Genomic DNA, 26,787 nt, shown 5'->3' on the forward strand with positions numbered 1-26,787 from the left:
TTTCTAGGGCTGCTATAACAAACTATCACAATCTGGGTGGCTTAAAACAAACAAAATTATTGTCTTGGCTGGGTGCAGTGGCTGACGCCTGTAATCCCAGCACTTTGGGAGGCCAAGGTGGGTGGATTACTTGAGGTCAGAAGTTCGAGACCAGCCTGACTAATATGGTGAAACCCCGTCTCTACTGAAAATACAAAAATTACCTAGGTGTGGTGGCAGATGCCTGCAATCCCAGCCACTCAGGAGGCTGAGGCAGGAGAATTGCTTGAACCAGGAGGCAGGAGAATCACTAGAACCAGGAGGCAGAGGCTGCAGTGAACCAAGATGGTGCCACTGCACTCCAGCCTGGGTGACAGAGTGAGACTCTGTCTAAAAAAACAAACAAACAAACAAACAAACAAAAGCAAATTATTGTCTCACAGTCCTGGAGGCTTGAAATCTGATTGAAATCTGAAATTGAGGTGTCAGCAGAACCATGTTCTCTCTGAGACTCTGGATAAAATCCTTCCTTGCCTCTTCCCAGCTTCCGGTGATGGCCAGCAACCCTTGGCTTACAGCTGCATTCACCCAATATCTGCCTCTGTCATTGCGTGGCTGTCTTCATGTTGTCTTCCCTCCCTGCATGTCTGTGTCTGTGTTCACACTTCTCCTTTATAAAAGGACACCGGTCATGTTGGATTATTGACCTCATCCTAAATTGATCACCTGCAAAGACTCTGTTTCCAAATCAGGTCACATTTACAATTGCTAGGTATTACAACTTCAAGTTTTTTTGGGGGGGGAGACACAATTTAACCTATAAGAGTATCCAAATGTAGAATGACTGTACTTTTGACTCATCAACCCAAGTTTTAGAAATTTACCCTAAGGAGATACCTAGACAAATAGCAAAGAGGTTTAGGGTAGTCTTGTTTATAAAAGTGAAAAATTAGAAGCAACTTAGTACTGCGTTGTATACTAGTTAAATATGTTATCTGATACAATACAATGGAACCAAAAATTGGAGATGTAATCCTATATTGATTGCCATAGAAAGATATTCACAACATATTATTGAGTGAATGAAGCAGATCATAAAACATCATGCATAATGATTTGTAAATGCGTATACTTAAATCTATGTCAGGAAAGTTGCAGCTGGGTGCAGTGGCTGACACCTGTAATCCCAGCACTTTGAGGGCGAGGCAGGAGGATCACAAGGTCAGGAGATCAAAACCATGCTGACTAACATGGTGAAATCCTGTTTTGACTAAAAATACAAAAAATTAGCTGGGCATGGTGGTGTGCGCCTGTAGTCCCAGCTACTCAGGAGGCTGAGGCAGGAGAACCTGGGAAGTAGAGGTTGCAGTGAGCCAAGATCGCGCCACTGCACTCCAGCTTGGGTGACATCTCCAGACTCCGTCTCAAAAGACAAAGCAAAACAAAAAAAAAGTGAGTTGGTGGGATGTTCAGATATTTAAATTTTCTTCTTTTTAATGTTTCAGGATATCCAGGTATGTTCATAAATTCCAAAAACAAGAACTCAACTTTAAGGAGCTCTGAGAGCTGTATGTGAGGCCAAAGCGTTCAGGTGGAACCGGAAGTCATCACTAAGCAACCTTGGCTGCTTTGTTTGTCCTCTATAATAGCCAAGCAGGTGCTGCAGCTCCTCTGCCTTTCCTCACCTTGGCCTCCATGTCATTCAGGTGGGATCTTTCCAGCTCAGATGGAAAAAGGCAAGTGTGTAAATATTTGGGGGTGTGACGGGGGCAGCTACCTCTTGTGTATGAAGGGAGTCCCTCACCACTTCTCCCCATTTCTGGAGGTAAAGATTCTCATGAAAGGTACTAAGAGCATTGGGCCCCTAATCCCCAGAACCCAAGAATATGTTATTTTATATGGTGAAAGGGACTTTGCAGATATGACTAAGGATTTTGAAGTGGGGAAGTCCTGCTGGATTATCCATGTGGACCTTATGTCATCACAAGGTCCTTCTGAGAGGGATGCAGGAGAGTCAGGGTCAGTGGCAGGGGACATGCTGGCAGAGGCAAGAGACTGGGGAGATCTGAAGAAGGGGTCTCCAGCCAAGAAATGCAGGCAGTGTTAGGAGCTGGTAAAGGCTGGGCATTGTATTTTCTCCCGGGACAGGGATGTAGAGACAGTAGTGATTTCAGCTCTCAGCCTTGAACCTTCTCTCCTCTTCATTGCCAAACATGAGTCCACTAGTCCCATTATTCAAATGACTGGGAGCCATATCAACCATAATTCTTGTGATTTACCAGTTGTAATACTTAATTATTTTCTGTGGCTTGGCTATTTATTTATTTATTCATCTATTTTTGAGATGGTCTTTACCCTGTCACTCAGGCTGGAGAGCAGTGATGCAATCATGGCCCAGTGCAGCCTCAAACTCCTGGGCTCAAGTGATCCTCAGCCTCCTGAGTAGCTGAGACAACAGGCATGCACCACCACATCAGGTGTGTGTGTGTGTGTGTGTGTGTTTTCTGTAGCGATGGGTTTTGCCATGTTTCCTCCTAGGCCGGTCTCAATCAATCCTCCTGCCTAGGCCTCCCAAAGTGCTGGGATTATGGTTGTGAACTACCTCACCTGGCCTATAAATGTATTTATTAAGGAGAATAAATGGGGACAAATCTAAGTCATTTTTTTCAGCTTGAAAGGTTAGTACCTCCTCATTCTTCCACTTGGGTAAGAAACTGGATTTTCTGGGAGTGTTGGTAGCTGCTGGCAGTCGATAGGGAGTTCTCCGTGAGCAGATGGAGCTTGATCCAAGGACTCACAAGCACAGCACCCAGCCTGGGCCCTCCTTGGCATTATGCAGAACAAGTAGCTAGGACTGTAGTCATGCACCACCATGCCTGGCTAATATTTAATTATTTTGTAGAGATGATGTTTCAGTGTGTTTCCCAAGCTGGTTTCAAACTCCTGGACTCAAGAGATTTTCCTGCCTCCACAGAATGTAGGGGAAAGGAAACTGCTTAACTTTTAAGGATGCAAAATTATGCAGCTTCTACTTTGTCCTCTTAAGACTCCCACTCAGTGGGCAGGGGGAAGCCAGCCACCACGTAAGAGGCCCAGCTACTCCGAGACCCTGCCATGCTGGAGAGGCCATGTAGAGCTCTGGGTTGGCAGCCCCAGCTGAGCTACGAGGCCACAGCCGGTGTAAGCAGCCAGCCATGTGAGTAAGCCAGCTTGGACGTCCAGCCCTGTTGGGCCTTCAGATGACATCTGAGCAGCTGCTAGGGAAATGCTGAGTGAGAGTTGCCTGGCTCAGTCCTTCACAAATTCCTGGCCCACAACATCATGAGTAAACCAAGTGGCTATTTTAAGTCAACAAGATTTGGAGTAACTTGTTATACATCCGTACTGGCTAGAACAACTTTTTCACTACCCTCCTGCTCCACTTCCACAGCCCCAGGGGCAAAGCCTAATGCCCATCTTGCTGCAAACAGTGTACCTGGTTGGCCTTTCTATCACAGCTGAGTGCACACCTGCTTTCTCTTCCCAAGCCTTCACTCCTTCTTTGATGAATAGCAATCCTTTCTTTTGAGAAAATGTCCCCCATAGCCCACCTTCTTTATCAATCACCTTTTTTTTTGGTTTTGGTCAGAGCTGCCATATTCCTGTTTTCACTTCCCACTCCCACATAGGAATGCAGGAGGCCTCTAGGAGGTAAAGAAGGCAAGGAAATAACTTCTTCCTTAGAGCCTACAGAAAGAACCTGTATTTCACATTTCAGACTGCTAAACCTTAGCACCTCCAGATCTGTAAGAGAATATCAAACGTGTGATATTTTGCTGCAGCAGAAACAGGAAGTGAATACAGCCTTAACACCTGCAGCAGTCTCCCAGTACTTTTTTTTCGAGACTCTCACTTTGTCACCCAGGCTGGAGTGCAGTGGTGTGATCTCGGCTCACTGTAGCCTCCCCCTCCTGGGTTCAAGCAATTCTCCAGTCTCAGCCTCCTGAGTAGCTGAGACCACAGGCATGTGCCACGACACACGGCTAATTTTTGTAGTTTTTAGCAGACACAGAATTTCACCATGTTGGCAGGCCGGTCTCAAACTCCTGACCTCAGGTGATCCACCCACCTCGGCCTCCCAAAGTGCTGGTATTACAGATGTGAGCCACCGCACCCGGCCTCAGTACTTTCTTGTTTATGTCTAAGCCAATTCAAGGAAGGCTGCCATCATTTGCTACCAAAACAATCCTTATACAACAATAGCAAATATCCTTCCATCTCCTCCATTCTGGTCCTTGAAGCCTTATCCAAGGTGAGGTCACAGTCATTGTTTTTTGTTTGATTGAGAGCTAAGGGGGTAGAGTAGGAGGAAAGAAGGGTTATTTTTTAAAATCATGCACAATAAAAAAGGTCCAGGCTCTGAGAACCTGTGAAATCTTGCCTAATTTTGGCTTTCCCCACAGGAACCCACCAGAAAAGTATTCAGATTCGTATACAGCACCCTTGAAGAAACTAACTCCATCTTAGAAAAACACTCCCTTTTATATTTCATACAGCACTTTGCCAACTAGGATAAGATGTTTTCCTTAACAAACGAACAAAAAACTGCATCCAACCAGATAAAGATACCAACAAGCACACTCTTCCACCATCAGTTCTCATTAGAGGACTCTGTAACTATAAAAGATCAGGCCTCGGCCAGGTGCAATGTCTCATACCTGTAATCACAGCACTTTGGTGGAGGCAGGTAGATCATGAGACCAAGAGTTTGAGTCCAGACTGACCAACAGGGTGAAACCCTGTTTCTACCAAAAATACAAAAAAAGTTAGCTGGGCATGGTGATGGGCGCTTGTAATCCCAGCTACTCAGGAAGCTGAGGCAGGAGAATCACTTGAACCCAGGAGGCAGTGATTGCAGTGAGCCGAGATCACGCCATTGCACATCAGCGTGGGTGACAGAGCAAGACTCCTCCGTCTCAAAAACAAACAAACAAACGAACAAACACCAAGGTTAGAGAGAGATGTTTTGTTACCTATGTCTCTGAGTTGTTTTTTAGAAACCTGGACACCCACCAAATGGATCTGCTGGCCTGTAGACTTTAGATAAGGGCAGCTGAGAACTGAACTCTGACTTCTGGTCTTTGTTCTAAATTTCTTCCTGAGGGGCCTGGAGGAAGTCATGCCCAGGAGCCAGAGCTGACATTCTTTTCTGCTGACCCCCAAATTTTTAGACAAAGCTTTGCTTCCTGAATCAATTGCAAATGAGAAAATATTTGAACGCACTTATGACCTGTGGCCCCTTCCCTTTGAGATGCCCTGCCTTTTTAGGTAAAATCAATATATAGGCTGTATGTATTGATTTACAACTTTGCCTGTAACTTCTGCCTTTAAAAATCCTTGCCTGGTCGGGTGTGGTGGCTCACTCCTATAATCCCCGAACTTTGGGAGGCTGAGGCAGGTGGATCACCTGACGTCAGGAGTCCAAGACCAGCCTGGCCAATGTGATGAAACCCCATCTCTACTAAAAATATAAAAATTAGCCCAGTGTGGTGATACATGCCTATTACCTCAGCTACTCAGGAGGTTGAGGCAGAAGAATTGCTTGAACCTGGGAGGTGGAGGTTGCAGTGAGCCAAGATCGTACCACTGCACTCCAGCCTGAGTCAGAGCAAGACCCTGACTCAAAAATAAATAAATAAACAAAAATTAAAAATAAAGACCATTGTCTGTAAGCCATTGGAGACTTCAGGTTTTAAGCATGAGCTGCCAGATTCTCCTTGCTTGGCTCCCTATAATAAATGCCCCACTTTCTCTGGCTGCAATCGTCATGTCAGTAGTTAGCTTTGTTGCTTCAGGCAGACTGACCCAAGTTCATTTTGGTAATAGGACGAGCAAATGTAAGCAAACCAGGGTGGGGAAGAAAGTCAATGCAACTTCTACAGGACAGGGCAGAATATCCACATCTATAAACAAGAATTATTTTTGCATTGCAATCAGTTATCCATACTTTACAGAGAATTGGGATCAGATAACCCAGAAAGACATCCTCTAGAACAGGGGTCAGGTCTGTGGCCTGTTAGGAACTGGGATGCACAGAGAAGCCTCATCTGTATTTACAGCCACTCCCCATCGTTCTCATGACTGCCTGAGCCCCACCTCCTGTTAGATCAGCAGCGGCATTAGATTCTTATAGCAGTGCAAACCCCATTGTGAACTGCAAGTGTGAGGGATTTAGGTTGCACACTCCTTATGAGAATCTAATGCCTGATGATCTGTCACTGTCTCCCACCACCCCTAGATGCAACTGTCTAGTTGATGGAAAACAAGTTCGGGGCTCCCACTGATTCTACGTTATGGTGAGTTGTATAATTATTTCATTATAATGACAATGTAATAATAATAGAAATAAACGGCACATTAACTGTAATGTGCCTGAATCATCCTGAAACCATACCCTGTTGCCCTGCCCCCTGGTCCAGCAAAAAATTGTCTTCCATGAAATCAGTCCTGGTGCCACAAAACCAGTCCCTAGTGCTGCTCTAGGGTTTATATAATGCACAGCCTTTTGATGAAACCCAAACTTCTCTCTATATGAGAGATGGCTGAGGCTGAGAAATTCAAAAGAAGAATCAGTAGAACTCCTTTTTTTTTTTTTTTTTTTTTGAGATGGAGTCTACCTCTGTCACCAGGCTGGAGTGCAGTGGCATGATCTTGGCTCACTGCAACCTCCGCCTCCCGGGTTCAAATGATTCTCCTGTCTCTCCCAAATGGCCAGGAATACAGGTGCGTGCCACCATGCCCAGCTAATTTTTTTGTATTTTTAGTAGAGACAGGCTTTCACCCTGTTGGCTAGGATGGTCTTGATGTCCTGACCTCGTGATCCACCTGCCTCAGCCTCCCATAGTGCTGGGATTATAGGCGCGAGCCATGCACACCTGGCTTTTTTTTTTTTTTTTTTTTTTTTTGAGACGGTCTCACTCTGTTGCCCAGACTGGAGTGCAGTGGCATGATCACGGCTCACTGCAGCCTCGAACTCCTGGCCTCAAACAAGCCTCCCACCATAGCCTCCCAATAGCTGGGACTACAGCCATGAGGCACTATGCCTGGCCAGGTCAGCAGAACTTCTGAGAGAGAAAGGGCATCAGGAGCAGTTTGTAGACCAAGAACAAGAGCCCTCATGTTTCTGAAAGATACTGGAGCTTCCACTGTGAAATTGTTACCTATAATCTGGGTTTCCTGCTGAATTTTGCAATGAACTTCTTTGATATGAGAGATCTCAGGGCTTGCTTCAGGGACAGCCAGGAAGGGAGAAGTCAGAAAGCAAGGCTGGATCCCAGAGATTGTGGGCAGGACGCCTCTCAGTTTTTGAGATGAAGGCAAAGCTACAAGGGAGAGCCCCCTTGAGCGGGAGCAACCTTTGATATTCTCCAGGCCAGGGAGGCCCTGAGGGCTGGGCCTGCTGGGTGGGCTTTGCATTCCCACAACTGAAGCCAGAAAAGACAGTTACCTCAAAGGAGTCCCAGGGATTCCCTAAAAAAGACTCTGGGGAGTCTGTGAGGGAATTCCTGCTGGGTGGGGGCCTCCTAGAGCCCTTATGAACATAGGTGTGGGAAGCTCTGCCCACAGTCTCTGCCTTGTCACTCCCAAAGCTGAGTGGGGAGAATAACTCACTTCAGAACCCCCTGAACTGAAGAGAGTCTCAAAAAGTTACATCCTGGCTGGTGTTGCCAAACCCTGCCTCTACCCTCATCCAGACTCCTCCTGGGGTGCTCCATAAAAATTATAAATTGTCAAAAGTTTGGAAACATTCTCACTTCTACCACCAGATGGAGACCATCATCTCTTCATGGGCTAATTTTTTTTTTTTTTTTTTTTTTTTTTACTCGGAGTCTTGTTCTGTCACTCAGGCTGGAGTGCTGTGGCACCATCTTGGCTCACTGCAACCTCCACCTCCTGGGTTCAAGCGATTCTTCTGCCTCAGCCTTCCCAGTAGCTGGGATTACAGGTGCCCACCACCACGCCCATACACATTTTTGTATTTTTATTAAAAACAGGGTTTCACCATGTTGGCCAGGATGATCTTGATCTCTTGCCTTGGCTTCCTAAAATGCTGGGATTATAGCCGTGAGCCATTGTGCTCTGCCTGGCTAATTGTTAAACCAGACAAAACAAGAAGTCCTTACACTCATATCTCACATCCATTAGGATGGCTATTTCTCTCTCTCTCTGTGTGTCTCTCCCTCTTTCTCTCTCTCTCTCTCTCTCTCTCTCTCACACACACACACACACAGAGAGAGAGAGAGAGAGAGAATGTGCCTGTGCACTCTTGGTGTGCACGTAAGATGGCACAACTGCTATGGAAAACAGTACAGAAGTTCCTCAAAAAATTAGGGTTCCATATGATCCAGCAGCAATTCCACTTCTGGGTCTATACTCCAAAGAATTGGAAGCAGGATCTCAAAGAGATATTTGTACATCCATGTTCATAGTAGTGTTATTCACAATAGCCAAAATGTGGAAGCAACCCAAGTATCCACCAATGAATGAATGGATACACAAAATGTGGTTATAGAAATACAATGGAGGCTGGGCACAGTGGCCCACGCCTGTATAATTCCAGCACTTTGGGAAGCCGAGTCAGGTGGATCACCTGAGGTCAGGAGTTCGAGACTAACCCTGGCCAACATGGTGAAACCTTGTATCTACTAAAAATACAAAAATTATCTGAGCATGGTGGTGTGCACCTGTAGTCCAGCTACTTGGGAGGCTGAGGCAGGAGAATTCCTTGAACCTGAGAAACGGAGGTTTCGGTGAGCTGAGATCATGCCACTGCACTCCAGCCTGGGCAACAGAGTGAGACTCCATCTCTAAATAAATAGATAAATAAATACAATGGAATATTATTCAGCCTTAATAAGAAAGTAAATTCTGACACATTCTATAACAGGAATGAATCTTGAAGATGTTATGTTAAAGTGAAGCAAGCCAGACATAAAAAATAAACATTGTGGCTGAGCGTGATGGCTCATGTCTGTAATCCCAGCACTTTGGGAAATTAAGGCAGGCAGAGCACTGGAGGTCAGGAGTTTGAGACCAGCCTGGCCCACATGATAAACCCCATTTCTACTAAAAATACAAAAATGAGCCAGGTGTGGTGGTATATGCCTGTAATCCCAGCTACTCGGGAGGCTGAGGCAGGAGAATCACTTGAACTTAGGAGGTGGAGGTTGCGGTGAGTCAAGATCATGCCACAGCACTCCAGCCTGAGTGACAGAGTAAAACTGTATCTCAGGCCGGGCGCGGTGGCTCAAGCCTGTAATTCCAGCACTTTAGGAGGCCAAGGCAGGTGGATCACGAGGTCAAGAGATCGAGACCATCCTGGTCAACATGGTGAAACCCCGTCTCTACTAAAAATACAAAACATTAGCTGGGCATGGTGGTGCGTGCCTGTAATCCCAGCTACTCAGGAGATTGAGGCAGGAGAATTGCCTGAACCCAGGAGGTGGAGGTTGCAGTGAGCCAAGATCACACCATTGCACTCCAGCCTGAGTAACAAGAGTGAAACTCTGTCTCAAAAAAAAATAATAATAAAGTACTAAAAGGGCCTGACAAGGTGGCTCATGCCTGTAATTTCAGCACGTTGGGAGTCCAAGTTAGGGGGATCATTTGAGGTCAGAGTTTGAGACCAGCCTGGCTAACATAGTGAAACCTGTCTCTACTAAAAATACAAAAATTAGCCAGGTGTGGTGGCAGGTGCCTATAATCCCAGCAACTTGGGAAGCTGAGGCAGGAGAATTGCTTGAATCCGGGAGGCAGAGGTTGTAGTGGGCTGAAATTGCAGAGCAAGATTCTGCTCCCCCCCAAAAAAAAACTTAAGGAAAGTCAAAATGAAAGCTATATTATATTCATGGATCAGAAGACTCAGTAAGATTTCAATTCTCCCCAAATTGATCCACAAAATCAACACAGTTCCAATCAAAACCTTGGTGGGTTTTATTTGGTAGAATGAGCTGATTCTAAAATTTGTATAGAAATGCAAAGGAGCTAGCATAGCCAAAATAACTTTGAAGAATAATAAGTTGGAGGACTTACTGCTTGATTCAAGAATTCTTATAAAGCTACAGTAATAAAAACAATGTATTATTGTTGAAGGTAATACATGAATAGATCTGTGAAACAGAACAGAAAGTCCAGCAATCAACCTGCACATATATGGTCAGTTGATTTTCAACAAAGGTGCAAAGTCAATTCACTGGAAAAAGGATAGTTTTCAATTATTTAAATAGGTCATTGAAACAGAATAGTCATATAAAACTAAATTGCAGGTTGGGCACAGTGAAATAGTTATATATATATATATATATATATATATATATATATATATATAGTCAACTGATTTTCAACAAAGGTGTAAAGGCAATTCAGTGAAGAAAGAATAGTCTTTTTAAAAAATAATGCTGAAATCATAGGACATCCATATGCAAGACCCCCCCAAAAAATAAACAAAAATCATAGAACTAAATGCTAAATGTAAAACTTAAAACTATAAAACTTCTAGAAGAAAACACAGGAGAAAATCTTCATGCCCTTAAGTTTAGCAAGGATTCCTTAGATACTATTTCAAAAGTACTATTTATAAAGAGAAAAACACTATTTCAAAAGCACTATTTATAAAGGGAAAAAAATCAATAAATTGAGCTTCATCAAAAGTTGAAACTTCTCTTCAAAAGACACTGTTAAGAGAATAAAAATACAAGCCACAGACTAGAAGAAAATGTTTGAAAATCACATATCTGATAAGGATTTGTGTACAGAATTTATAAAAGACTCAAAATTCAATAAGAAAAACAATCTATATAAAAATGGGGAAAATAAGCCGGGCACGGTGGCTCACATGTGTAATCCCAGCACTTTGAGATGCTGAGGTGGGTGGATCATGAGGTCATCAGTTCAAGAATAGCCTGAGCAGGATTGTGAAACCCCATATCTACTAAAAATACAAAAATCAGCTGGACAAGGTGGTGGGTGCCTATAATCCCAGCTACTTGGGAGGCTGAAGCAGAGAATCACTTGAACCCAGGAGGTGGAAGTTGTAATGAGCTAAGATTGTGCCATTGCACTCCAGCCTGGGCAACAGAGCAAGACTCTGTCTCAAAAAAAAAAAAAGAAAAAAGAAAAAAAAAAGAAAAGAAAGAAAAAGGAAAATGGGGAAAATATTTGAACGGACACTTCATCAAAGACACACGTGGCAAACAAGCACATGTAAACATACTCAACATTGTTAGTCACAGATTGGTAGTCATGAGTTGCAGTACATTCATACAATGAACTACCACTCAGCAAGAAGAAGAAATGAACCACTGATACACAGAACAGCATGAACAAATCTCAGGATAATAATACTGACTGGAAGAAGCCAGAAAAAAATGGAGCACATGTTGTATGATTCCATTTCTATAGAAAACTCCAAAAGCAGGCTGGGTGGAGTGGCTAACACCTATAATCCCAGCACTTTTCTAGGTTGAGGCAGGCAGCTCACCTGAGTTTGGGAGTTCGAGACCAGCCTAGCCAACAAGGTGAAACCCTGACTCTACTGAAAATATAAAAATCAGCCAGGCTTGGTGGCAGGCACTTGTAATCCCAGGTACTCAGGAGGCTGAGGCAGGAGAATTGCTTGAACCCAGGAGACGGAGATTGCAGTGAGTCAAGATCATGCCCTGGCACTCCAGCCTGAGTGACAGAGTGAAACTCTGTCTCAAAAAAAGAAAAAAAAAAACTTCAAAAGCTGCAAACTAATCCCAGTGACAGAAAGCAGATTAGTGGTTGTTGTAGGAGGTTGGAGGTGAGGGTCTGGGGGTAAATGGGAAGACAGGATTACAAAGGCTCAGGAAGAAACTTTTGGGATGAAGGGTATGTTCTTTATTGTGATTGTAGTGATGATTCTATGGGTATATACAGATGTCAAGACTTTTCAAATTGTACACATTAAATGTGTGCAATTTATTTCATGTCAATCATAACTCAATAAAGCTGTCAAAAAATAATAAAGAAAGAAAGATGAATCTGGCATTGGGAAGGGTGAGTGTCAGAACACGAAGGACTCAGAAGCCAGACCAAGGGGTGTAGAACATCCCCCAGTGATGGGCCAGCACCCGAGCATTTCAGACAGGAGTAAGTTGTGGGAAGCCAACACTGTCAGCAGGATCTGGAATGGTTTGGAGGCCAAAGCAAGGAGTGTGGGCAATGGACCCACTAGAGTGGTGGAGGTGGATTCTAGAGATGAAAGAAGGGGGTCATTTGGAAATGAAGGAGAGGTTAGAAACAGAAGAGGGAGAAGCAACTGGATCCGTGACAATTTAGGGCCCATCCCCTAGCTCCCAAAGCAGTCATTTGATGAACCAAATCCAAGGCAAAGAAGGCTCTTGGAAGCTTGAAAAAAAAAAAAAAAAAAATCATGCTATTTCTGCTGCTTTCTGGTTTCTCCCCTGAGGATGGGGTCCTGTGACCATACTCTTTCTGCTGACCACAGCTGGGTGTTCCTGCTTATGGAAAAGAACCACTCAGTCAGCCCCACTCACTCAGCAAAGGGGCCCGTGATTCTGGTCCTGCGCCCGACTGGCCTTCAGGACTGCAAGAGGCCCCAAGGGGCCAGCTCTTCCTGCTGATCTCAGGGGCACCACCTTTACCTTGCCCAAGCCAAGAACTATTTTCTTTCTAAAGTCAAGTTCCTCCTTTGGTCTGCCTTCTTTCTCTGTAGTTATGATACAAGTCATGAACATTCTTCCTGCCCTGTGACTTAATTAAAAGAGCTTAGGCCAGTCGCTGTAATCCCAGCACTTTGGGAGACTGAGGTGGGCAGATCACCTGAGGTCAGGAGTTTGAGACCAGCCTGACTAACATGGTGAAACCGCATTTCTACTAAAAAGACACAAAATTAGTCAGGCGTGGTAGCGTGTACCTGTAATCTCAGCTACACAGGAGGCTGAGGCAGGAGAATCACTTGAACCTGGGAGGCAGAGGTTGTAGTGAGCCGAGATTGTGCCATTGCACTCCAGCTTGGGCAACAAGAGTGAAACTCTGTCTCAAAAAAATAAAAAATAAAAACTGCCTGTAATCCCAGCACTTTGGGAGGTGGAGGAAGGCGGAGGCAGGCGGATCACAAGGTCAACAGATCAAGACCATCCTGGCCAATATAGTGAAACCCAGTCTCTACTAGAAAATAAAAAAAAATAAAAAAAATTAAAGGCTGGACGCGGTGGCTCACGCCTGTAATCCCAGCACTTTGGGAGGCCAAGGTGGGTAGATTACCAGAGGGCAGGAGTTCGAGACCAGTCTGACCAACCCCATCTCAAAAAAAAAAAAAAAAAAAAAAAAAATTAGTTGGGCATGGTGGTGCATGCCTGTAGTCCCAGCTATTTGGGAGTCTGAGGCAGGTGAATCGCTTGAACCCAGGAGGCAGAGGTTGCAGTGAGCTGGGAATGTGCCACTGCACTTCAGCCTAGCAACAGAGCAAGACTCCATCTCAAAAAAAAAAAAAAAAAAAAAAGTCGCCGGGCGCGGTGGCGCAAGCCTGTAATCCCAGCACTTTGGGAGGCCGAGGCGGGTGGATCACGAGGTCGAGAGATCGAGACCAACCTGGTCAACATGGTGAAACCCCGTCTCTACTAAAAATACAAAAAATTAGCTGGGCATGGTGGTGCGTGCCTATAATCCCAGCTACTCAGGAGGCTGAGGCAGGAGAATTGCCTGAACCCAGGAGGCGGAGGTTGCGGTGAGCCGAGATCGTGCCATTGCACTCCAGCCTGGGTAACAAGAGCGAAACTCCGTCTCAAAAAAAAAAAAAAAAAAAAAAGTCTGGAGTCAGTGCCTGACTTCCCGGTCCACTTCCTTTCCACCTGGGTCCTACTTCAGTTTACTCCCAAAATGCTTTTCCTACCACCATGCCCTGATTAACAGATGATCCCATCAGGTGACAGGAATCTAGCTAACTGGTTGACTTCCTATGTATCTTCAAGGCAAGAGACTAGGGATTGGGCCTTCACCAAGTCTGTAGATCCAGATCATTGCTGCCTTAGACAGCCCTCAGGGTACAAGCCTGCAATCTGAAGACAAAGAAGGGAGGAGAGGGGTGTGTGGTAGGAGACAGCTTGGTCCAGAGAAAGATAAGTGCCAAACCCAAGGCCAGAGGCAGTTTGGAGCCTTGAAGAATGACTAACATCCCTAAGTGATGGATTCTTGTAAACTTTATCCTGCCTAATGAGGAATCTGCGAGCCTTTGATTGACATCATAATAGTAAACTGGTGCCTGAATACCCGGCCTAAGCCGAGTGTTTTATTCTTTCATCCACGTATTCATTCATCTAGCAAATATTCACTGAAGCCCTGGTGGCAGGCCTACATCCTGCCTTCAAGGAGTGGACACCAAAAAATAAAACTAAAAATTACGAACACTATGAAAAGGGCTCCAAAGGGATCTTCAGCCCAGAACTGGGAGAGGTTGGGTCAGGGAAGGTTTGTTAGAAGAGATTCCATTCAGACTCAAGAGTCAAAGGGTTAGTAGGAATAAACTGAGAGAGGTGTGCCAAGGTCAGACAGATGGACTAGAAATACCTTGAAGGAGCACTGACTAGTCTGGATATTGGGCACTTAGGGTGAAATGGCATTGGGAGCTGGGATGTGGTGAGGAAAGGCTAGGCAAATTGGCAAGTGTCTGATCTTGAAGGCCTTCATTCACTCACTAACTAACTGAACAAGTATTTATTTATTTGTTTGTTGGTTTATTTTGAGACAGAGTCTCACCCTGTCATCCAGGCTGGAGTGCAATGGCTCGATCTCGGCTCACTGCAACCTCCGCCTCCTGGGTTCAAAGGATTCTCCTGCCTCAGCTTCCCGAGTAGCTGGGATTACAGGCGCCTGCCATCAGGCCCAGCTAATTTTTGTATTTTTATTAGAGACAGAGTTTCACCCTTTTGGCCAGGTTGGTCTCAAACTCCAGACCTCAGGTGATCTGCCAGCCTCAACTCCCAAAGTGCTGGGATTACAGGTGTGAGCCACCGCGCCTTATTTATTTCTTGCTTATGTATTACATCTTCTCCACTAGACATATGCTCCATGAGAACAAGGACATTGTCTCTTTCATCAGGGTATACCCCAATACTTAAAACAGTGTCTGGTAAGTAGTAATCACTCTTTTTGTTTGTTTGTCTTGTTTTTTGGAGACAGTTTCACTCTTATTGCCCAGGCTGGAGTGCAATGGTGCAATCTTGGCTCACCGCAACCTATTTCTCATGGATTCAGGTGATTCTCCTGCCTCAGCCTCCGGAGTAGCTGGGATTACAAGCATGTGCCACCATGCCCAGCTAGTTTAGTAGAGACGGGATTTCTCCATGATGGTCAGACTGGTCTCAAACTCCTGATCTCAGGTGATCAGCCCACCTCAGCCTCCCAAAGTGCTGGGATTACAGGCATGAGCCACCATGCCTGGCCAATGTATACAAATTTTAAACATCATTTAGGTGATCAGGGAATCCCAGGAAGGAATTCAGGCTCCAATAGGAGACTAAGTATATTACAAATGAATGAAACAATCCCACTGAAAAGAGGGTGTGGAAGAAGGTGCTAACCTAAGTAACTCTGGAAATGAGTGGAGTCTGTAAGACAAAAAGCAAAAAGAACTGTAAGACTGAATTCTGGTTGATAAATTTGTTTCTAACACAGATAGATATAGGTTAACAATTATGGCTGGGCACAGCGGCGCATGCCTATAGTCCCAGCTACTCGGGAGGCTGAGGTGGGAGGATCACTTGAGCCCAGGAGTTCTGGGCTGTAGTGTGCTATGCCAATCGGGTGTCCGCACTAAGTTCAGCATCAATATGGTGACCTCCCGGGAGTGGGGGACCACCAGGTTGCCTAAGGAGGGGTGAACCGGCCCAGGTTGAAAATGGAGCAAGTCAAAACTCCCATGCTGATCAGTAGTGGGATTGTGCCTGTGAATAGCCACTGCACTCCAGCCTGGGCAACATAGTGAGACCTCGTCTCTAAAAGAAAAAAAAAAAAAAAAAACAATTATGATACTATGATACATGTATATCAAAACTGAACAATTAAGTAAACAGATGCCTAATGGTGGCAGCCAGTTTTCTCACCCTTGGAGTAGGAATTTACAGAACATCAAAGGGAGGAGTGTAGAACTATTCATGTGGCAATGGATTTGGGTATGGATATCCATATGAATTTATGATTAGCTTAAGATAGATATACATGTGCCGGGCGCGGTGGCTCAAGCCTGTAATCCCAGCACTTTGGGAGGCTGAGGCGGGTGGATCACGAGGTCGAGAGATCGAGACCATCCTGGGCAACATGGTGAAACCCCGTCTCTACTAAAGATACAAAAAAAAAAAAAAATTAGCTGGGCATGGTGGCACGTGCCTGTAATCCCAGCTACTCAGGAGGCTGAGGCAGGAGAATTGCCTGAGCCCAGGAGGCGGAGGTTGCGGTGAGCCGAGATCGTGCCATTGCACTCCAGCCTGGGTAACAAGAGCGAAACTCCGTCTCAAAAAAAAAAAAAAAAAAAAAGATAGATATACATGTTTATAATAGAAATCTTTATGTATATGTGCATATACACAGGTTGGTATACACATATCTTCTTTGTTCTGTCATCCGAGAGAGCCTAAAAGAAATGACACTTCAAAAACAAAAATAATAATAATTAAAAAAAAAGAAATGACACTTCAGGCCAGGTGCGGTGGTTCATGCAGGTAATCCCAGTATTTTGGGAAACCGAGGCGGGTGGATCACAAGGTCAGGAGATCAAGACCATCCTGGCTAACACTGTGAAACCTCATCTCTACTAAAACTACAAAAAATTAGCTGGGCATGGTGGCACACACCTGTAGTCCCAGCTACTCACGAGGCTGAGACAGGAGAATTGGTTGAACCTGGGAGGTGGAGGTTGAGGTGAGCTGAGATTGTGCCACTGCACTCCAGCCTGGATGACAGAGTGAGACTCTGTCTAAAAAAAAAGAAATGACACTTCAGTAGTGATGGGCAGGCACAATTAGAACCTTTATCTTGGTTTCCAAATCCTTTCTCTACTAAAGAAATCAGGGATTCTTGGAGAAATGTCTTATTTAGGACTGGGAAAGGAAATACATGAAATGAAACTGGAGTGTCTTGTACTCCCAGAAAGTAAGGAAGTGCAAAAAACCCCAAAACCCAAAAAAAAACACAAAAAAAAACTACAACAAATAAAACAAAAAAGGAAACAAAACAAAATTCCCACCTTGATGGAGTTACATCAAAAGATCACATTGCCCGGGTGTGGTGGCTCACACCTGTAATCTCAACACTTTGGGAGCCTAAGGTAGGTGGATACCTTGAGGCCAGGAGTTCAGAACCAGGCTGGCCAACATGGCAAAACCCTGTCTCTACTAAAAATGCAAAATTAGCCAAACATGGTGGCTGTAATCCCAGCTTCTCGGGAAGCTGAGGCAGGAGTATCACTTGAACCCAGGAGGTGGAGGTTGCAATGAGCCAAGATCGTGCCACTACACTCCAGCCTGAGCAACAGGCTGTCTAAAAAAAGAAGACTTCACATCAATTTTCACCTATTAGATTCCAAAAAATTTTAAAGACTGGTAATAAACAGTATGGATGAGGGTGTAGGGAAATGGGTACTTTTATACACTATTGGTGGGAATGTAAATTAGCAGTCATTTTGGAGAAAAATTTACAATTTGTAACAAAAAAATACCTTCTAAATGCAATTCCACTTTTAAAATGAGCTTATTTAAAATGATCTAGTTTACTGAAATTCACTGGCCAAAGTTCTCTTTGTAAGATTGCACCGTTACATACCCTAGCCTGGGTGACAGAGGGAGACTATCTCAAAAAAGAGCAATTTACTGATAAATTTAATATAAAGTACATTCCCATTTTTCTGGAAGATATGACTTTAACCTTACATTTTTAGTCATTCATTTTTTACGATATTTGAATCTTTTGCCAAAATAAAACATTTTTTGATATAAAAAGTGATTTTAAAAAGCTTGGTTTTTTTTCAAAGCTCAATTAACAACTTTTTCTTACTAATTTAATTCTGAATTTAATTGAAGGTCTGTCCTCCTTGGCTAAGTGATTTGCATTATGTAAACAGAAAAATTTCTCATGGCTGGGTGTGGTGGCTCCAGCCTATAATCCCAGCACTTTGGTAGGCTAAAGTGGGTGAATAGTCTGTGGTCGGGAGTTCGAGACCAGCCTGACCAGCATGGCGAAACCCCCAACTCTACTAAAAATACAAAAATTAGGCGCGGCAGCAGGCACACGTAATCTAAGCTAACCGGGAAGCTGAGGCAGGAGAATCACCGAACGCAGGAGGCGGAGGTTGCAGTGAGCTGAGATTGCGCCATTACATACCCTAGCCTGGGCAACAGAGCAAGACTCCATCTCAAAAAAAGAAAAAGTGATTACTGCCTTGTAGGAATTTAGATCAGAAGAAAAACCAAATTCACAGAGTGCAGCAATAGCAGAATATTCTGAAAAAGGTTTGGACTTGCTGCCACAAAATTCTGGTTATAGACTTGGCAGTCACTAATTAGCTGCGTCCACTATTTGACTTCTGGAGGTTGGCATTCTTCATTTGCAAAATGGAGATTAGGAAAAAAAAACAAAACACTAATGTATGAGATCTGAAGAACAAAGGTGGGATTGCTGAGGGTGAAAGGAAGAACAATGAGCCAAGGTAAGTAAAATGAGAGGTTAGACTAAGTATACACATCAGATTCCACCTGCTTTACCCTCTCCTATAGTCCAGAACTATAACTATGCTAGAGAATGGGTTTACACTGGTCACTGAAGGAAAAGCTCAACTGCATGATTGAAAGGATAACCACAATAATCTCACCTCTACAATTCAATATGATCTTAAGTTACTATCATATGCAATGAGACAAGAAAAAGAAACAAAAGGTATACTTACTAGAAATGTAGACTCAAAATTATAAGACTCAAAACTTTAATCCAACCCTGCTTTAAAACAACAACAGCAAAGATTGGTCACAGTAATATTGATGAGAAGCCTGGACAGGAAATATATTTTTGCCAAAACTGTTTGAGAATGTTTGAAAATTAGCTGGACAGGCCGGGCACAGTGGCTCACGCCTGTAATCCTAGCACTTTGGGAGGCCGAAATGGGTGGATCACCTGAGGTCAGGAGTTCAAGACCAGTCTGGCCATCATGGTGAAACTCCATCTTAAAAAAAAAAAAAAAAAAAAAAAAAAAAGGCCGGGCGCGGTGGCTCAAGCCTGTAATCCCAGCACTTTGGGAGGCCGAGGCTGGTGGATCACAAGGTCGAGAGATCGAGACCATCCTGGTCAACATGGTGAAACCCCGTCTCTACTAAAAATACCAAAAAAAATTAGCTGGGCATGGTGGTGCATGCCTGTAATCCCAGCTACTCAGGAGGCTGAGGCAGGAGAATTGCCTGAGCCCAGGAGGCGGAGGTTGCGGTGAGCCGAGATCGCGCCATTGCACTCCAGCCTGGGTAACAAGAGCGAAACTCCGTCTCAAAAAAAAAAAAAAAAAAAAAAATTAGCCGGACATTTTGGTGTGCACCTGTTACTCAGTAGGCTACTATAATCCCAGTTACTTGGGAAGCTGAGGCAGGAGAATCACTTGAACCTAGAGATGGAGGTTGCAGTGAGCTGAGATTGTGCTATTACATACTCCAGCCTGGGCAACAGCAAGACTCAAAGAAAGAAAAAGAAAGAAAGAAAGAGAGAGAAAGGAAGGAAGGAAGGAGAAAGGAAAGAAAGAAGAGAAAGATTAATTACTGCCTTGTAGGAATAATACAAGTTTGAAGGATAGTTCATTGAACCTGGCAGACTGCGGTGAGCCATAATTGTGCCACTGTACTCCAGCCTGAGCAACAGAACAAAACCCTGTCTCAAAAAAGAAAGAAAAAGAAAAGGTTAGTACTGTTGGGGATTAGCCAGGTGTCACCAAAGATCTAATTTATGATTAAACTATATTTGCTTGCTTCCTTGTTGCTGTGATGACAGTTCCTCTCAGCGTGTTTACTGGTATTCAGGGAGAAGGAAGTAAAGAGGCTCCAAGAGATATTAATCTGTTGGAGTACAAAAGGATTTTTGTTTTTGTTTAATCTCACAGGAATGCAAGCTTTAACCACAAGTTTGGGAATCATAAAACTTGTAAAATTCATTCATTATGACAAATTGTATTTGCTTATTTAGGCTCCAAAATATGCTTGTAAAAAATTGAACTTGCCCACTCAATTTGTAAATGAATCCAGTGGTTTTATGATAATTCATATATCATTTTATAATGATGTATTTACATTACATAGACATTGATTGGCTCAATGAATTGCTGGGATAGCTGGAAAACCAGGTTTGAGGTCATGTAGCAAAAACCACAACCAAAATTATGGCATAGAACTGGTCCGGTGAGGATACCTCTACTGCTTTCCAGATGGGTAGGAGCTGGAATGATGCTGCTGCTGGCACTGGGAACTGGAGGCCACTGCTGGCACTGTTGCCACTACTGCCACCATCTCTACCACTGCCAGTGGAGGTGTTCCACTGCTCCTGTTTATTCCTTAGCTTCAAGTGCAAAATTTAAGATAGTGCATCTGGGCTGGACATGGTGGCTCACACCTGTAATCCTAGCACTTTGGGAGGCCAAGACAGGCAGATCACGAGGTCATGAGATCAAGACCATCCTGGCCAACATGGTAAAACGCCTGTCTGTACTAAAAATATCAAAATTAGCTGGGTGTGGTGGTGCATGCCTGTAATCCCAGCTACTCAGGAGGCTGAGGCAGGAGAATCCATTGAACCAGGGAGTTGGAGGTTGCAGTGAGCTGAGATGGCACCACTGCACTCCAGCCGACCTGGCAACAGAGGAAGGCTTCGTCTCAAAAAAGAAAAACAAAAAAGATAGTGCCTCTGATTAGATGCACCTAGGTCATCTGCTTAGTCCTAGCTGCAAAGAGGGTTGGGAAAGTAGGTATCTGGCAGTTTCAGCATTGATGTTGGGAGGAGGGTTATGCCATTCACCAGGCCTGTTAGGATGGGGGAAAGGGTTCCAATACCTAAGGAAGGGCTTCTGAGTCTGAGCAGCCAGTAAGAATGATACAAGTCCAATATATCTGGTGAAGCCCAGCTATCCTGTTACTCTGCACCTGGGCCCCAACAAGGGACTGTTGTAAGCAAAATCACTTCACCATGCAGATTAAATCACTTTTAATTTATGGCCTCAAGTCTCAAATGAACTTGCAACAGAGCCAGACTATTCTATTTCTATACACTTTCTAATACATTCATTTTTCTACTTTCGGATACACTATTTCATATTATTCTTCCCACAACTCTCTAACATCTCCTCCTCATTTCAATGGTGTCTTTGTTAGTGATCCCTAGAGAAAACAGATGCAATCAGAGGAGGTCTATTGATCTTCTCTTTCTACAAAGGCAACCTTTCCACTAGTGCTCTGAATCCCATCCCCTCACATCAACTCAGAGTTTGCTCCTGTAATCTTCCCTCTTTATTTTATTTTTATATTTCGGAGATGGAGTCTTGCTCTGTTGCCCAGGCTGGAGTGCAGTGCCACAATCGTGGCTCACTGCAACCTCTGCCTCCCGGGTTCAAGTGATTCCTCCTGTCTCAGCCATCTGAGTAGCTGGGACTACAGGTGAATGCCACTACGCACGGCTTATTTTTGTATTTTTTAGGAGAGACAGGATTTCACCATATTGGTCAGGCTGGTCTCCAACTCTCGACCTTAGGTGATCCACCGACCCTGGCCTCCCAAAGTGCTGGGATTACAGGCATGAACCACCACTCCCAGCATTTTTTTTTTTTTTTTTTTTTTTTGAGACGGGGTCTTGCTTTGTCACCCAGGCTAGATTGCAATGGCATGATCTCAGCTCACCACAACCTCTGCAATAGCCCAGGCTGGGCACAGTGGCTCACGCCTGTAATCTCAGCACTTTGGGAAGCCGGGGCAGGCAGATCACATGAGGCCAGAAGTTCGAGACCAGCCTGACCAACATAGTGAAACCCTGTCTCTGCTAAAAATACAAAATTAGCTGGGTGTGGTGTCAGGTGCCTGTAATGCCAGCTACTTTGGAGGCTGAAGCAGGAGAATTGCTTGAATCTGGGAGGCAGAGGTTGCAGTGAGCCCAGATCGTGCCATTACACTCCAGCCTGGGCAACAAGAGCGAAACTCTGTCTCAAAAACAACAACAACAACAACAAATCAGCTGCAATTGCTTAACATTGCAGCAACTCTAGGTGGTAATGCCAGCTAGGGCTAACAAGAAGATGATCGAAGAATTTAAAAGGAAAAGCTGGGGAAGGAGATGTCCATAGAGGGCTTTGATAATCTCTGACTTTTTCTCTTCTTTTTTGAGATGGAGTGTTGCTCTGTTGCCAGGCTGGAGTGGCACGATCTCAGCTCACTGCAACCTCTGCCTCCCAGGTTCAAGCAATTTTCCTGCCTAGGCCTCCTGAGTAACTGAGACTACAGGCAAGCGCCACCATGCCCAGCTAATTTTTGTTATTTTTTAGTAGAGACAGAGTTTCACCATGTTGGCCAGGCTGGTCTGGATCTCTTGGCCTCGTGATTCACCTGCCTCGGCCTCCCAAAGTTCTGGGATTACAGGCATGAACCACCGTGCCTGGCCAATCTCTGACTTATTCTTAGGACTCTAGAAGGGCACATGTACATGTAGGGCTGCGTATATGCCCAAGAAAGACCTGAGAAGGCCCCAAATCTTATCTCTGGTTGACCTTGAGGCTATTCACAAACAGGAAGTGAGGGATAAGGGAGAGTTATAAACTGCCTCCTAGAGCATTGCAGGTGTCATCCAACATACACACTGAGCCCCTTGGCAAAAGCTGTGACGCTTATTGGTTCAAGGCAATTAAGCAAATTTGGCCGGGTGATGTGGTTTTTGTATGTAATCCCAGCACTTTGGGAGGCCGAGGCAGGGAGATCACCTGAGGTCGAGAGTTCGAGACCAGCCTGACCAACATGGAGAAACCCTATCTCTACTAAAAACACAAAAAGTTAGCCAAGCGTGGTGGTGCATGCCTGTAATCCCAGCTACTTGGGAGGCTGAGGCAGGAGAATCACTTGAACCTGGGAAGTGGAGGTTGTGGTGAGCTGGGATCACGCCATTTCTGTCCAGCCTAGGCCACAAGAGCGAAACTCTGTCTCAAAAAAAAGAAAAAAGAAAATCTGTCCAGTTATTACCTCACCATTAATGTAGTTGAGTAGAAACTTTAGTAGCTGCACAGACAGAAAATACAGACTTTTCAGAATTCGCTCAGGAGAGGCCAGGTGCAGTGGCTCACACCTGTAATCCCAGCATATTGGGAGGCCGGGGTGGGAGAATCCCTTCATTGGAGGAGTTTGAGGCCAGGCTAAGCAACATAGCAAGACCTCATCTCTACTAAAACAAACAAAGTAATTAGTTCAGGAGGGATATTAAGAAACAAACAGGCCGGGCGCAATGGCTCATGCCTGTAATCCCAGCACTTTGGGAGGCCGAGGTGGGCGGATTACCTGAAGTCAGGAGTTCAAGACCAGCCTGACCAACAATGGAGAAACCCCATCTCTACTAAAGGTACAAAATTAGCCAGGTGTGATGGCACATGCCTATAATCCCAGCTACTCCGGAAGCTGAGGCAGGAGAATTGCTTGAACCCAGGAGGCAGAGGTTGCAGTGAGCCGAGATAGTATCATTGCACTCCAGCCTGGGCAATAGGAGCAAAACTCTGTCTCAAAAGAAAAGAAAGAAATAGCAACAGCAGCAACAACAAGCTGAATGAACAAAGGACAAGTCCTGGGGATAGGTGGATCTGATTTCCAGAGTTGCCTTATGATTTAGCATGTTTCATCTTCAAGAAAAAATATGAGATACGCAAAGAAACATGAACGTATGGGCGAGGTGCAGTGGCTCACGCCTGTAATTCCAGCACTTTGGGAGGCCGACGCAGGTGGGTCACGAGGTCAGGAGTTCAACATAGTTACCAACATAGTGAAACCCTGTTTCTACTAAAAAAATACAAAAATTAGCCAGGCGTGATGGCAGGTACCTATAATTCCAGCTACTCTGGAGGCTGAGCCGGAGAACTGCTTGAACCTGGGAGGTGGAGGTCTCAGTGAGCCAAGATCGCGCCACTGCACTCCAGCCTGGGCAACAGAGGAAGACTGTCTCAAAGAGAAAAAAGAAAGATTTTCAGGTAATCTGACAACCTGAAAACCTGTTTTTAGTGATATAGGTATGAAATCCTATATTTAGTGTTGCATGGTGTATGTGCTGCTATATTTAGTGATTTATGTGTGTGATGGTGTCTAATGGTGCTTGTATATTCTCTTGTGTGAAATACTGTTTTTAGTCATATATATAGTATGTGTACTGCTGTGTTTAGTGATCTGGGCATAAGATACTGTATTTATAGGCATGTGATATGTGTGCAATTGCAATATATTTAGTGATAAATGTATGAGACACTGTTTACATGTGTGTGATGCGTGTTCTAATGTATATGGTGACATTTGTATGAGACCCTGTGTTAAGTTGTTCATGGTGTCTATGCTACCACTATGTATTTAGTGAAATATGTGTGAGATATGCTTAATGGCACATCACGCGTGTTCTTTATTAAGTAATATGTGTATGAGATACTATGTTTAGTGGTGCATGGTGGGTGTGCTATTTTGTAAAAAAATAAAAGCTTTCCCTGTAAGATCAAGAACAATACAAAGATGACTACTATCAGAGCTTCTCAACAATATCAGACTGGAAGTTCTAACCAGGACAATTAGGCAAGGAAATAAAATAAAAGGCATCCAGGGGGAAAAAAGAAGTAAAACTATCTTTATTCTCAGATGATGTGATATGGTATACAGAAAATCCTAAGAAATCTATTAAAAAACTGTTATAACTAATAAATCAGTTTAGCAAGGGTGCAGGATACAAGATTAACATACAAAAATCCATTCTATTTTCTAGCCTGGGCAGCCTGGTAAAACCCCATCTCTACAAAAAAATACAAAAATTAGCCTGGTGTGGTGGTGCATGCCTGTAGTCCCAGCTACTTAGGTGGCTGAGGTAGGAGGTTTGCTTGAGCCCAAGAGGTCAAGGCTGCAGTAAGCTGAGGTCACACTGCTGCACTCCAGCCTGGGCAACAGAGAAAGACTTTTTTTTTTTTTTTTTTTTTTTAGACGGAGTTTCGCTCTTGTTACCCAGGCTGGATTGCAGTGGCGCGATCTCGGCTCACCACAACCTCCGCCTCCTGGGCTCAGGCAATTCTCCTGCCTCAGCCTCCTAAGTAGCTGGGATTACAGGCACACGCCACCACGCCCAGCTAATGTTTTGTATTTTTAGTAGAGACGGGGTTTCACCATTTTGACCAGGTTGGTTTCGATCTCTCGACCTTGTGATCCACCCGCCTCGGCCTCCCAAAGTGCTGGGATTATAGGCTTGAGCCACCGCGCCCGGCCAAGACTCTGTCTTTTAAAAAATTGTTTTTTGGCCAAGGGTGGTGGCTCATACCTGTAATCCCAACACTTTGGGAGGCTGAGGTGGCGGATCACCTGAGGTCAGGAGTTCAAGATCAGCCTGGCCAACATGATGAAACTCTTGTCTCTACTAAAAATACAAAAATTAGCTGCGTGTAATCCCAGCTACTTGGGAGGCTGAGGCAAGAGAATTGCTTGAACCCAGAAGGTAGAGGTTGCAGTGAGCCAAGATTGTGCCACTGCACTCTATCCTGGGCAACAGAGCAAGACTTTCCATCTCAAAAAAAAAAAAAAAAAAGAACAAAAGAAAAGAAAAGATATACAAATGGATAATAAGTACATAAAGAAATATTCTACCAGGCACAGTGGCTAATACCTTTAATTCCAGCACTTTAGGAGGCTGAGGTGGGCGGATCACGAGCTCGGGAGCTCCAGGCCAGCCTAGCCAACATAGTGAAACCACATATCTACTAAAAATACAAAGAATTACAGGTGGTAGGCACCTGTAATCCCAGCTACTTGAGAGGCTGAGGCAGGAGAATCGCTTGAACCCCGGAGGCAGAGGTTGCAGCGAACCGAGATCCTACCATTGTACTCCAGTCTGGGTAACAGTGCAAGACTCTGTCTCAAAATAAATAAATAAATTTAAAAAATGTAGACAGTAGGCCAGGCACAGTGGTTCACATCTGTAATCTCAGCACTTTGGGAGGCTGAGGCAGGTAGATCACCTGAGGTCAAGAGTTCGAGGCCAGCCTGGCTAACATGGCAAAATTGCATCTCTACTAAAAACACAAAAATTAGCAGGACCTGGTGACAGGTGCCTGTAATTCCAGCTACTCAGGAGGCTGAGGTGGGAGAATTGATTGAACTCAGGAGGCAGAGGTTGCATTGAACCGAGGTTGTGCCTTTACATACCAGCCTGGGTGACAAGAGCAAAACTCCGTCTCAGAAAAAAAGTAGACAATAAATAACAAGTGTTGGCAAAGACATAGAGAATTTGGAACCCTCAAACATTGCTGATACAATCATCAAATAGTGTAGCTACTTTGAAAAACACTTTAGCCGGGCGCGGTGGCTCAAGCCTGTAATCCCAGCACTTTGGGAGGCCGAGGCGGGTGGATCACGAGGTCGAGAGATCGAGACCATCCTGGTCAACATGGTGAAACCCCGTCTCTACTAAAAATACAAAAAAATTAGCTGGGCATGGTGGCATGTGATCCATGGGTGACAAGTGCAAAACTCAGTCTCAAAAAAAAAAAATTGTATCATGACATTC

At 44.5% G+C, this 26,787-nt stretch overlaps 1 long non-coding RNA gene across 1 annotated transcript; it reads left to right on the plus strand.

Annotated features, from left to right (window-relative positions):
- The first annotated feature begins 54 nt into the window (after window positions 1-54).
- LOC141581842 (uncharacterized) lies at window positions 55-25,177 on the plus strand. Its single transcript, XR_012514611.1, has 3 exons — window positions 55-2,456; window positions 6,257-6,314; window positions 24,095-25,177. It is a non-coding gene; the product is annotated as an uncharacterized LOC141581842 (long non-coding RNA).
- The last annotated feature ends 1,610 nt before the right edge of the window (window positions 25,178-26,787 follow it).

Source organism: Saimiri boliviensis, chromosome 17 (assembly GCF_048565385.1).
Source record: "Saimiri boliviensis isolate mSaiBol1 chromosome 17, mSaiBol1.pri, whole genome shotgun sequence".
In the NCBI taxonomy this organism is placed as follows: Eukaryota; Metazoa; Chordata; class Mammalia; order Primates; family Cebidae; genus Saimiri; species Saimiri boliviensis.